The 13,909-nt window shown below is 45.9% G+C and overlaps 1 protein-coding gene across 9 annotated transcripts in view; it reads left to right on the forward strand.

Annotated features, from left to right (window-relative positions):
- The window catches only part of TENM4 (teneurin transmembrane protein 4), a 2,454,724-nt gene that overhangs the window by 1,999,863 nt on the left and 440,952 nt on the right, over positions 1 to 13,909 (forward strand). Inside the window, exon 4 of one of the 9 annotated variants that reach the window (XM_080687408.1) lies at positions 10,649 to 10,745. The exons of the other annotated variants lie outside the window; for them this stretch is intronic. The gene's annotated coding sequence lies outside the window, so the exon portion shown is untranslated. The remainder of the gene's footprint in view (positions 1 to 10,648; positions 10,746 to 13,909) is intronic. 9 annotated transcript variants of the gene reach the window in all.

Here is a 13,909-nt window from a genome sequence, read left to right on the forward strand (position 1 = left end):
TAGGCATCAATCAGGCTGGCAGGGGAGTGGTTAGGGGGTGATCAGGCTGGCAGGCAGAAGCAGTTAGGGGCAATCAGGAAGGCAGGCAGGTGAGCAGTTGGGAGCCAGCAGTCCTGGATTGTGAGAGGGGTCCCAGATTGGAGAGGGTGCAGGCTGGGCTGAGGGACACCCCCTCCCATGCATGAATTTCGTGCACTGGGCCACTAGTATATAATAAAACCAGTTTTACCAGAGAGCAGTTGATATAAGCAAGAGTGAAGTTCATACAGCATCTCATCATCATTACAACAAGATGACCTTGAAAAAAACAATGTTATTCGAGAACCCAACACTTACTTAGCACTTCCTGCTTGTCACCCTCTGTTCTGAGCACTTCACAATATAACTAATTTTAAACTGGCACAATTTTATAAGGAAGGTGCTATTCATAACCCCATTGTACAGAGGAAGACACCAAGGCCTAAACGTTTAATTTGCCTCAAATTGCACAACTAGGACATAGCAGACCAGGATTTAATGACAGTGGCCTAGTTTCAGGAGCCGCGACCTTGACCACTACACGGTATGCATTACACTGGAAAGCACACAGTGCGGTTTTAGATCTACTGCCAAAAAGGCTTGCTAACACTCCACCGAGAATTAGTCTGATCTACTCCATGGAGGAGAAGAAACATTTGTGTTCTGTAGGCCATCTGAGAAGTACGGGGGCTCAGGGGAGGGCTCCGGGTGAGGCAGGTCCAGGTCCACCTTCCAAACCCAGCAGTCCAATAGCTGCCACTCCTTCAGAGCATGCGTTAGTTTCCCAGGTCTGGTGCAACAAGTCTCCAGGAAGTTGGCAACCTAAAACAACATGAATGTATTCTTCCACAGTTCTAGCGATGAGAAGTACAAAATCTAATTGTCAGAAGGGCTGGTTTCTTTCAGGGGCTCTGAGGGAGAATCGGTGGTGCCTCTCCCCCAGCTTCCTCAATGTTCCTTGACTAGTACATGCTTCAGCCCAGTCTCCACCTCCATCTTCACAAGGTTCTCCTCTGTGCCTCAGTTTGTTCTTTTCTGTCTTGTATTAGGGTATTCTCTTTGGATTTAGGGTCTATCCTCCTCCCAAATGATCTCATCTAGACCTTTACCTTAATTACTTCTGCAAAAATTCCAGTTCCAAATGAGGTCACATTCTGAGGGTCCTGGCAGACAAGAATTTTCAGGGGACACTATTCAACCGGAGCAGAGAAGATTAAAGGAGGGAGCCAGAGATGCCAAGCATGTTCCTGAAGGAAGTGTCTCTGTAAGGAAACATGATGCTGAAGATGCCTCCAGTATTAGCAGATACGGGCTTGGCTGACTTCACAGAGATCAAAACAGCAGTGATCAAAGCACAGCAGATGCTTGTTTCTCTTGCACATAAAATCTCAGCTGGGCGGATGGAGAGGTTTTGCTTCCCAAGGCTCAGCAGGGACAGAGGCTTCTCCTATACCCTTGTGCTGCTGTGTCCTCGGCCCTAAGACATAGATGGCTTACCAGAGGGGGCCTTGCTGTGGCCTGTGGGTTGGTGAAAGAGGATGTGGTGAATAAGTGAGTAATGAAGTTAAGCAGTGAGTGAATGAATGAATGAAAGTGTGTGATTCTGAGTAAATTAATAAGTGGAAATTTGAGGAAATGGATGTGTATGAAGGAGTAAATAATTGTAAATGAGTAAAGAGATGAATAAGTAATGGAACAATGGATGAATCAATGGATGAGCAAGCCAGCAGCTGATCACTCTCCTGGGCACATAGAATTGGCAGCAGGTCTGGAATTGTAGGGCCCGCTGGAGCCTAATCTAGCTGGAGGCCCAAGGTCAGGGTCAGCATGCTAGCTAATAGCTCCAGTATTCATCAAGCTTCCTTCTAAAGGCACAACCAAGAAGTTGCATGTACCAGCTCTGCTCATACCCATTGGTTAGAATTTATCAGTCACACCTTGCTGCAAGGGAATCTGGGAAAACCAATCTTTTGCTGAGAGGTCATGTGACCAGCTAAAAAGCAGGGGATTCTGTTTCTGAAAGACCAGCAGATGGACCATTAAAGAACGAGTACCATAAAGTATGGGAAGTACCTGGCACATGGTAGGTGGTCAGAAAATTGTGATTTTGATATTTTACCATGACATTGCTAACAACTTCCAGTAGATCTCTGCGTTTTCCCTTGACCCTGTCACCTGTCATCACAGTCACCAAAGTCCAGATGGATCCTGACTCCATAACCCTGAGATAGGCCACTCCTTTCACACTCCCTAACCTGACTCATCAAGTCTATGGCTCTCCAAACCTGCCTCTCTCTCTCCAGCTCATCCCCAGACCCCAGGTTACAAAGCCCCTTAAGAGGGAGGCTGTCCAAGAACCCTCCAGCTCTGGCTGCCAGGAATCGGCCCCATCTTAGAATCTGAAGTCCCAGGCACTATGCGCTCTGCTCAGGCTGAGTGTTTTCTTCGCGCATGCTGGAGGAAAGAATTTTCTGGCATTAGAGGGTGAAAGTCAAAACAGTAATTACAAGAACATCTGCTCCTGAGCGGAGAGCATATCCTCCGCACACCAGGATGCAGGCTGCACAGTTCAGCTGGCTGGAAGTTAAAATGGAAGAGAATGTTCTGGGAGTGAGGACTAATGGACCCACCATGATGCAGGCTTTTCTTCCTGGTATGGTGCTGTGCTGGGGTCAGGGATGAGCATGGGTAGATGGGGCTGAGGGACTGAGTGAGCCAGTGCATGAAGGGAGTGAGTGAATGGATAAGTGAGTGAATGAAGGAAAGAGTGAGTGAAAGAGTAAATGAAGGAATGAGTTAATGATGAATCAATGAAATAAATAAACAACAAATGAGTAAGTGAATAAGTGAATAAATTAAATGAAGAAGTTAATCGGTGAATGAATGAATGAGTGAATAAGTGTGATTTTGAGTAAATGGGTAAGTGGAAATTTGAGGAAATGAATGTGAATGAATGAGTGAGTAATCATAAATGAATAAAGAGATTAATAAGTAATAGAATAAGTGGTGGAGTGAATGAATGAGCAAGCCAGCAGCTGAATTACTCTTTTGGATAGGTAGGATTGGCAGCAAGACTAGAATTGGAGGGCCGGACTGGACTGAAGGCTCAAGAAGAGAGTAAGCCATGCTAGGTCACGGCTCTGACATTCCGGGCCTGCAGGGCAGACTCTAAAGTCCCTTCCGCCAGCACCAGCTGAGTGGAACCAGAGCTCAGGCCCAGGCCCTTCCCTTGGTGCACCGCATACCATCTGGCCCTGTTGCTGGGCAGGTGAGTGCCTTGAGGCAGCCTTTGTTTCTGCTGTCACAGTTGCCTACACTCTTCATGTAACTAAACCTCTCCTCTTGTATGCAAGAACTTAGAACCACTTTAAAAATGTAAACATTTGTGAAGTTACATTACTCCTCTGGCAGGCAACATAGGTAGTGGGTTGGCTGAGAGGTGTGGGGAGGTGGCAGGTGGAAAGGAGCGAGGGGAATCCGGGCACCCAGTCAGGAGGCACATTCAGAAACATGGGTGTGCCTCCTGCACCCCTGCATGCTCATATCCAAGATTTCAAGAAGATAGTTAAGGCAGAACATGCTGTAAGATGTTCTTAGAGTAGGAAGGAGGAAGGGAGTTAAGGAAGGAGGCAAGTTAGTGAACTCTACTTGGAAACAAACATCATCTATTATTTTAATATCAAATATCATGAAAGAAAAAAGTGGTGGTTTCTGGAGCACCCTAGAGTCCATCTGGGTAGGTTGCCTTTGCTCCGGGGCTAATATGAGGAAATAGCATTCTTAAGTACCCATATTAACCTGAATGTTGCTCTGTGGACTGTGACAGCTGCAATTTACATTATAATGACTCACCATTCATTCACACACTGCCCCAAAGGGCATTTCTTAGCCCATGAAGCCGGTACCCAAGGCCAAAGCTTTGCCCCTAGAAACAGGTTTGAAGGCTTCAGAAGCTCCAATGGGCTTCAAGCGGGTCCCGAGGAGCCCCCACTGCATGCCCCCTCCATTTACCCATCACTCGCTTCTCTCCCATTTGCAAGTCCCAGGCCTTTCTCTGGGCTGTTGTGGTCCCTCAGGAGAAATGAGTTCTTCCCTTGATTAACAGTTGGTCACAGTGGCAAGTGTTGCCTCCAATGCAAGGAAGAGTCAGTGAGAGCCAGGAGCCCAGAGGAGGAGGACCAACCTGGACTGGCTTCTGAAAAGAGTAGAGATGTGAACTGCATTGGGGACGAGGATGAGGAGTGATCCTCATAGGAAGAATAGCTACATTTACATAGCACCCACCACCTGCCTGGTCTTATTCTAAGAATGTGAAATATATTATTTAGTCCTCACAACAACTCTAGGAGGTAGGCACAATTATTTTCCCTTTTTGTATCAATGAAGAAACTGAGGCACAGAGGAGTGAAGTCGCTTGCCCAGAATAATGCAGCGCTGAGTGGAGCGGCCAGGCTCTGACTGGGTGTTCTGGCTCCAGCGTCCGTGACTGTAACCCTCTGTTATATACCCCTCCTAGCAAATCTCTACACGGGATTTCATCCCACAAGCATTTATTGAGCACTTATTCTGTGCCATTCGTTCCTTGCAGGGGATACATCTGTGAGCAAAGCAAATAAGGATTAATTGAGTGACCACTGTATGTCAAGTCCCTGAAGACATCGCCCAAGGCCATCCTGGTGAACAAGAGAAATGTGGGCTCTGCCCCATTCTAGTTGGAGAGATATAGATTAATCAAAGAGTCCTCCAAAGAAGTAGGTAATGGCAGGAAGCTGCCCTGGCCTGAGGGGCTGAGGAAGCCCTCCCTAGGCAGCAACTCCACATCTATGCTGAGACCTACAGCATTCGCTCCCTGAGTGTAATGGCCTGAAAGAGAACTGGTTTGCAGGGAGCTCAGGAACAAGGGGGACAGGCAGGAAGATATAGTTTGTGAGGTGGGCTGGGAGCAAAGTAGAAATCTCATGTTTAGTGAAGGGCAGTAGGAAGCTCTTGAGGGGCTTGAACAAGAATGGCATGGGCTCGGTTGGGGTGGCTCAGTGGTTGAGTGTCGACCTATGAACCAGGAGGTCATGGTTTGATTCCTGGTCAGGGCACATTCCTGGATTGCGGGCTCTATCCCTAGCGGGGGGTTGGGGGGGGATGCAGGAGGCAGCAATCAATGATTCTCTTTCATTATTGATGTTTCTATCTCTTTTTCCTTCTCCTTTCCTCTATGAAATCTATATATCTATAATAATAAAAGGGTAATATGCTAATTAGACCAGACATCATTCCGGATGAAGCCAGGCCAGAGCGAAGCCCAGGTCACAGGTGCCTGCCAGCGGCCGAAGTGAAGCTAGGGTCCCAAGTGCCAGAGAGAAGCCAGTGCTGGCAGCCGGGGGAAGGAAGGCCTACACTTGCACAAATTTCGTGCATCAGGCCTCTAGTGTGTGTGTGTGTGTGTGTGTGTGTGTGTGTGTGTGTGTATTTTTTAAAGAGTGACATGGTGTTCCATATTTGGCACAGTTCCCAGAGTTTTTCACATTCCCCCTTTCGGAGTCATGACTCCCAGAGATCATACTTCCCAGAATGCCCAGAGCTCAGAGTTGCAGTCCCTTCTCTGGGCATGTCCACGAGACAGCAGAGGGATGCCAGCCAGCATTAAAACGGTGGCATCAACAGGGACCAGAGAAATGTGGCTGGCTCCCAGCTTCTTATTTTCCAATTCCATTGGAAGGTCGTGTTCATTTGAGCGTTTAAACCAAAAATAAATTATTGTAATCCATTGGCTAATTATACCATGCTGAAGTTCTAGATGCTGTAAATTGCAGCCCAGCTATATCTACATGAAGTTTCTGGGAGTTTATTTTTAGCCTTTCAGAGAGCACTCAGTTTCCTAGAGGCTAGAGGCTTCATTTGCAAGTCTAGGGGGAGAGGGGGTGTGGAGACAAGAAAAGTGCATCTGCACAGCCCTTGCCCTGTGATGGGAACAGAGTGGTTAAGCCTCTGGCCCTCCTCTGTAAAGCAGGTGGTTGTGTGGTAGATTTGAAGCCCTGGCTACCTTCAAAGCTCTAGCTCTCATTTCCTGACTATGGACACCAGAATGTGTCTAATCAAGGTCTTTCCCTTCTGCCTAGTTCATCCTGCAGAATGTCAAAAGCTACCATCTCTGCATGGCTCAGTGGTTGAGTGTCAACCTATGAACTGGGAGGTCCTGGTTCTATTCCCAGTCAGGCACATGCCCTGATTGTGTGCTCAATCCCCAGTCTGGGGCTTCAGGAGGCAGCCAATCAATGATTCTCTCTCATCATTGATGTTTCTATCTCTCTCTTCCTCTCCCTTCCTCTCTGAAATCAATAGAGTAAATTTAAAAAAATACACCTGCCACCTCAACATGCTTCTGAGAACCATGGAACACAGGCCTTTGGCAACCTCCGCCACAGGGGTTCATGCTTCCTCTTTTCTGATACATATTTTTTTGGTGGGTGGAAAGAGGTAGAAGGATGTCATATTTATTGAGCAGCTGCAATGTGCATCACACACTGCTAGGCATTTGCATTTGAGTGCTTTTTGGACAACTTCCCCCATTCAAGGGCATTGTCATAGTAGGTCAGTCAGTCATGGACGTCTGTGTGCCAGACACCGGGCTTGGTTCTGAAAACACCACAAAGGTGGAAGTGGATGCAACTCCCAGCCCCCAGAAGGCCAGAAGGGGAGGTAGAGCATGAAATGGGTATGTGAGGTGCTTTTTGAAATGTAGGATTATCCATGGATGATGAAAATGCTGAGTTCCATCAGAGATATATCACAGATACACTCCGGGAGGGTGGGAGTGGGGGGTCCAGGTTCCTTTGTGCCTGTTGGGGTGGAAAATCAGTAAAGCTTCCAGGTTAGAGATGTATTTGAGCCGGCTAGATGTGTAACTAGGATGTACAAATGTGGGGTTTGGGGAAGAAAAATCGGACAGACCTGGTTTGGTAACCTTGGAAACCTCCCTGGCCAGATCCCAGGGTGGCCGTCCACGACCAGTCAGCTTTCACAAATGCCTAGCAGACCACATTCCTTCCATACATCACAGCCTCTGGCAAATTTTCTTCAATTCTGACAAAAGGATGATGATGTATTTTTTCAAAGGGGGAGCATAAAAAGGTCCTGGAAACAATTTCTTTGTTTGGATGTTTCTAGTGTGTAGATTTCTGGATCAACAGCTTTTTGCTGTGTAATTCTCTGGTAGATGGATGGATCGATGATCTGGTATCTTTGTACCTGCAAGGAGATGGGAATAGTTCACCTGGCTGGGCTTGTAGGTAGCTATATGGAAGAGGGACATTGGAGCTGGGCCTGGAACAATGAATACAATTTTCTCAGCACACAGTCCAGATAAAGACCTTTCATTAAGAGGGAAACAAAATGGCCCTAGCCGGTTTCACTCAGTGGTTGGAGCATCGACCAAAAGACTGAAGGGTCTCAGATTCGATTCCTGATCAAGGACACATACCTTGGTTGCAGACTCAATCCCTGGCTCAGTCTGGATGCGTGCAGAAGGCAACCAATTGATGTGTCTCTCTCACACTGATGTTTCTCATTTTCTGTCTCTCCCCCTCCCTTCCACTCTCTAAAAATCAATGGAAAAAATATCCTCCAGTGAGGATTAACCAAAAAAAAAGATGGGAACATGAAATCCATGACCTTGTGGGAGAATGGTGAGTCGCAGAGGTTAGGGTTTAGGGGGTGAGATAAGTAAATGAATTGGCTGAGAGCACAGGCTTTGAACCAGACAGATTGTGGGTGGAGTCCCAGCTCTGCCACAGAATAGCTGAGTGATCTTGGGCAAATGGTGTTCCTTTTCTTAGTTTCTCCTTTCTCATCTGCAAAATAGGACTATTAATAATACCCACCTCATGTGGTTGTAGTGAAATAAAGTTTAGCACAGCGATTAATGTACACTTAATAAATGGTGGTTGATGATGCCTATTTCATTGAAACAGTTCTAATTAAATTATGAAAATGCCAGTTTAAATCATAGAATTTAAGGAGGGAGAGAAAAGGGGGGTCTTTACGCTTTCGCATTTAAGGATGAGGCTGAGAAAAAGGAACTAGCAAAAGAGACAGAGAAAGTTCTTGGAGGAAATAAAGGGGAACCAGGAGAGATCGGATTTACAGCCACTGAGGAGAGCTTCCAAAGGAGGTTGTGACCCTGTGGCTCAGGCTGGGAAGGCACTGGGATTTGCAATGACAACGTCATCATGATCTTCGAAAGAACATTCTAGGAGCCACCTTGCAGTGATTGGCAGGGGGCTTGGGATTGGAGGAGGTGGAGGTTTAGATGACTCAGGAATTCTCTCTGAGAAGAAAAAGACTGAGGGTGCCTTGAGGACAAGGTTATGGGGAAAGCGTGGTTAGATGAAGATTATCTGAACTCAGCAAAGCATGTCTCTACCTTTATAAACTCATGCCTTCGTTTGATAGACATAAACATCACTCTTCCTTCAAGATTCTGATATTTTGGCACCTATACATATCCTCAGCACAATTTTGGGAATCAGGACTGCCAAGAAATTCTTGTCTGGATTTATCCCTTCTAGTTGTATTTTTAAAAGAGTAGGCAATTAATAATCTGTTGGAATAAAGCAGGTAAGAAATGATGTAGGGCAGTGGTCGGCAAACTGCGGCTTGCGAGCCACATGCGGCTCGCGAGCTGCGGTTTGCCGCTCTGTTGACTAATGAGTTTGCCGACCACTGTAGGGTGACTGAGGGTGGTAAAAAGGATAGATTTGTAAGACAGTCAGTAGACTGAACTGAGCTATGTGAGGGGTGAGGGGGAAGAAGTCGAGGAGGAACTTGGGGCTCTGGCTTGGAGAACCGAGGGAGTAACCACACCAACGGTTGCACATCCCTTCTCCCAGTGAGTCCTCACCTCTGCCTGTCTGGGTGATCCTCATAGGTTCATTGAGTACAAGAAACCAAACGGCACATGTGGTCATCCTTTGGAAATTTTTGAATGCTTTATAAATTTAGGGCATTATTATTAATATTGTTATACGCAAGAAATAGCACACCCAGCTCTCTTTCTTGTATACCTCTCTCTGTTTTTGTCTGCACAGACTCTGTGTCAGTAAATGTCATTCTAAATGGCAGAGGGAACTCACATGTATTACTCACATACCTTTTAACAGATAGGGAAGTGGAGGTGTGGGGTGGGGGGCAGGGTTAAAAAAACCAGGCCAGGATTACACCCAACAACTGGACAATGCACATTCTTTCCAAGCATAGTGAAGTAATCACAACAATTGACTGCATCCTAGACTATAAAATATGTCAATAAATAAATTTCAAGCGATCAGTATCCAAAAGACCACATTCTCACATCACAGTGCAGTTAAGGTAGAAATCAGTATGAGAAAGATTATATATATATATATATATATATATATATATATATATATATATATCCTATATAATAAAAGGCTAATATGCAAATTGACCGAACTGTGGAATGACCGGTTGCTATGAAACACACTGACCACCGGGGGCAGACGCTCAACATAGGAGCTGCTCCATAGTGGTCAGTGCACTCCCACAGGGGGAGCGCCTCTCAGTCAGAATCCAGGCTCATGGCTGGCAAGTGCAGTGGAGGTGGCGGGAGCCTCTCCTGCCTCCACAGCAGTGCTAAGGACCCCTCGGGGGATGTCTGCCTGTCAGATTAGGCCAGCTCTCTGCCGGCAGGCAGACATCCCCCAAAGGATCCCAGACTGTGAGAGGGCGCAGGCCAGGCTGAGGGACCCCCCACCCCACCCCCAGTGCATGAATGTCATGCACCAGGCCTCTAATATATATATATATATATATATATATATATATATATATATATATATATATAGAGAGAGAGAGAGAGAGAGAGAGAGAGAGAGAGAGAGAGAGAGAGAGAGATGGGGGAGGGGGAGACTTACAAAAACACTTCTAACTAACTCATGGATCAAAAAAAGAAATAATAGAAATTATAAAACACTTAAAATTTAATAATAAAAATAGCAAATATTAAAGTTGTGGAATGTAGCCAAGACAGCACTTAAGGGAAATTGATGACCTTAAATGCTTGTATTAGAAAAGAAAAAGGGCAACTAATTAATGAGTGGGCTGCGTATCCAACTGAAGAAGAACAGCAACCATAAGTCAATAAGCTAGCACAGGGTCGTGCAGGTGTTAGTGGTAGATCTAGGGTTTGAGCATAGATGTAGCTGGATCCAAAGCCCTGCCTCTCTCCTCTACATCCTGAACATTTCTCCATGCTGCTTTTCATAATATGCCCAGTGCCTGGAAATTCTGTTTCTCTGTAAGAGTCAAATAGAAGAGCTATAGGATAGCTCCCTGTATCCAAGGTTGATGAGAAGTCTCCCTCAGTTATTAATCCATCCTTTCTTATTCGTTCATTAAATGCTTATTGAGCATTTGCTAGGTGCCAGGTACTGTGATCACTCCCTTAACTGCCTTTTCTCTGAGGGTTTCGAGTCCAGTCTTTGGCCTGGGGACAAAGTGACTGCTGCTGCTACTGCCAGCCCCTCCTCTAGCCTCCCACTGCCTGAATCTTCTCTGAATCTTGTCAGAACAGCATCTCATCAAAAGTGACTGATTTCTCTCTTGTCTCTTTCAACAGGTAGACTGAAATTACCATGTGTCCAAATTAAAATTGCATACTTCAAGGATTATTTGAAGGACTATTCTTAGACCCTTTTAAGAAGATTTTAAAAAAAGTGAGTTGATTTTTTTTACACCTCAGAAAGTATTCCTGATTTAAGTTAATGTTATGGGTGCTTTTTTCTCTGCCTCCTTCTTAAACATGCATTAATAGGTAGGCTTTATCTCCACTTATTTTATAATGCATCTCCCTCCTAAGAATAATGAGCAGGGAGTACAAGATTACTGCTTGTCTACCCTATAAGATTTTAGTGTATTTCAAAGCTTGTGGAATCTTAGAATCTTTCAGGGTCTTTCAGGGTCTTACTGGCATGGACCATTCAATAGATGGATGGATGGATGGGTGGATAAATGAGATTATAGATACTTGGCCTGTGCTTGGAAACATCCAGGGGTTGATGAGAATCTTGGTCTCTCCCCACATTAAGGATTTTTGTAGAGATCTCCTATATTCAGGATTTGAAATCCACTTCTCCTCACATCTTGCCAAGCCTCTTTCTTCTTCATTAGACAGCCCTAAACATGGTTGAAGACAGAGACCAGGTCTCTTTTTGAGATTTTTTTCTTATTCTTTGTTCCTCCAATACCTTTTTATAATTTGGTTTCAAGAGCAGTCCCTGCCCTATTCACCTTCTTTCTAATATTGTACACGTCTCCTTAAAAGAGGCATCAGCCCAGCCAGTGAAACTCAGTGATTGAGCGTCAACCCATGAAACAGGAGGTCATGGTTGTTTTCCTAGTCAGGGCATGTGCTCAGGTTGCGGTCTCCATCCCCAGTGGGGGGTGTGTAGGAGGCAGCCAATCAATGATTCTCTCTCATCATTGATGTTTCTATCTCTTTCTTCCTCTCCTTTCCTCTCTGAAATCAATAATTATATATACATATATATTTTTTTAAAGATAGTTACATTATATATATTCAACAAAGGTCATAAATATATATCCTATCTAATAAAAGAGTAATATGCAAATTGACTGTACCTCCGCTATAGCCACAAGCCACACCCACCACCCAATCAGGAGTGCGTATGCAAATTAACCAAACCAAGATGGTTGTGGCCACGGAGTGAACAGGAGGCTTGGGTTTCCCCAGTAATGGAGGAAGCCAAGCTTTCCTCACACCCTGGCCGGCCTAGACCTCCACTCAAGGCTACAAAGTTTCAATTATAGAAGATAAATAAATCCCAGATACCAGGGCCTCTGTTTGGGTTGCTGGGAGGCGTGGCTGGCCTGCAAACCACCACAGGCCCCTCACACAGGCTGCCCCATGCCCCAAGGGAACCCCCACCCTGATCTAGGACACCCTTCAGGACAAACCAGCTGGCCCCCACCCGTGCACCAGGCCTCTATCCTATCTAATAAAAGAGTAACATGCAAATTGACCATCACTCCAACACACAAGATTGCTGCCCCATGTAGTCAAAGATGACTGCCCCCATGTGGACACAAGATGGCTGCCAGAAGATGGCCAGCAGGGGAGGGCAGTTGGGAGGGACCAGGCCTGCAAGGGAGGGCAGTTGTGGGTGATCAGGCCAGCAGGGGAGGGCAGTTGGGAGGGGCCAGGCCTGCAAGGGAGGGCAGTTGGGGGCGATCAAGCCTGCAGGGGAGGGCAGTTAGGGGTGACCAGGCCAGCAGAGGAGGGAAGTTGGGGGTGACAGGGCCTGCAGGGGAGAGCTGTTGTGGGGGACCAGGCCTGCAGGGAAGGGCAGTTATGGATGACCAGGCCTGCAGGGGAGGGCAGTTAGGAGTGACCAGGCCTGCAGGGGAGGGCATTTAGGGGCAAACAGGCTGGTAGGGGAGCAGTTAGGCATCAATCAGGCTGGCAGGGGAGTGGTTAGGGGGTGATCAGGCTGGCAGGCAGAAGCGGTTAGGGGCAATCAGAAAGGCAGGCAGGCGAGCAGTTGGGAGCCAGCAGTCCTGGATTGTGAGAGGGGTCCCAGATTGGAGAGGGTGCAGGCTGGGCTGAGGGACACACACCCCCATGCACGAATTTCATGCACCGAGCCTCTAGTGTGTGTGTGTGTGTGTGTGTGTGTGTGTGCGTGTGTGTGTATATATATATATATATATATATATATATATATATATATATATATGAAAAGGAAACTCCTACAAATCAGTAAGGAAAGGTAATCTAATAGAATAATGGGTGAAAAGCTCAAACAGTTACTTCAAAAATGTGATATCCAAATAGCCAATGAACATATGAAAACATTAGTTATCAGATAATTGCAAATGAAAACCACATTCAAATGCCACTACGTACTCATGAGAATGGCTAAAATGAAAAAAGATGGACAATACTAGTGTTGGCGAAGATGTGAAGCAGCTGGGACTCTCATACATTGTAGGTTGAAGTGTAATTTGGTATCATGACTTAGGAGAATTTCTGGAAGCATCAACTAAAGCTCAGCATATGCCTACCAGCAATTTCATTCCCAGATAGACACCCATGATACAGGCACACACATGTCTTCCAAAACACCTGGTATCGGCAGAAGAATAGACAAATTGTGGTACACCCACCCATTGAAATCCTGCACACCGCAATATCAGTGACCCTCACAAACAAACTGCTGAAAGAAAAAGCCAGGCATGAAGAAACTTTATAACTATTTATGTAAAGTACAAAAAAAGACAAAACTAACCTAAGCTGTTAGAAGTCAGGGTAACGATTGCCTTTGGGGACGAGTGGGTACCTGGGAGAGAATGGAAGGGGCCATCAAGGTACTGGTAGGGCTCTGTCCTTTGATCTGAGGGCTGGTTTTCAATTTGTCAAGACTTATCAAACTCTTCATTTATGACATGTAAACTCTACTAATGTCATGCTTCAATGAAAGTTTATAAAATGAATAAAAAGAGCCCAACCAGCATGGCTCAGTGGTTGAGCATTGACCTATGAACCATAAGGTCACAGTTCCATTCCCAGTCAGGGCACATGGCCGGTTGTGGGCTCGATCCCCAGTGTGGGGCATGCAGGAGACAGTAGATCAATGATTCTCTCTCGTCATTGCATAGCAAGGGTAAGCATTGTGAAGTGAGACTTGAGTTACATCTATGCTATATATGACTCAGAGTTCAAAAACTTGAGAACCACTGATTTAATCTAAGCCTCCCATTTGAAGATGAGGAATCTGAGGCCGGAGAAGGGGGGTTAGGAGCAGAGCTGGGAAGAAGACTCTAGGTCTCCTGCCGATTCTGTGTCTTCCCGTTGCCAAAC

Source organism: Plecotus auritus (genome assembly GCF_963455305.1).
Source record: "Plecotus auritus genome assembly, chromosome: 9".
Lineage (NCBI taxonomy): Eukaryota > Metazoa > Chordata > Mammalia > Chiroptera > Vespertilionidae > Plecotus > Plecotus auritus.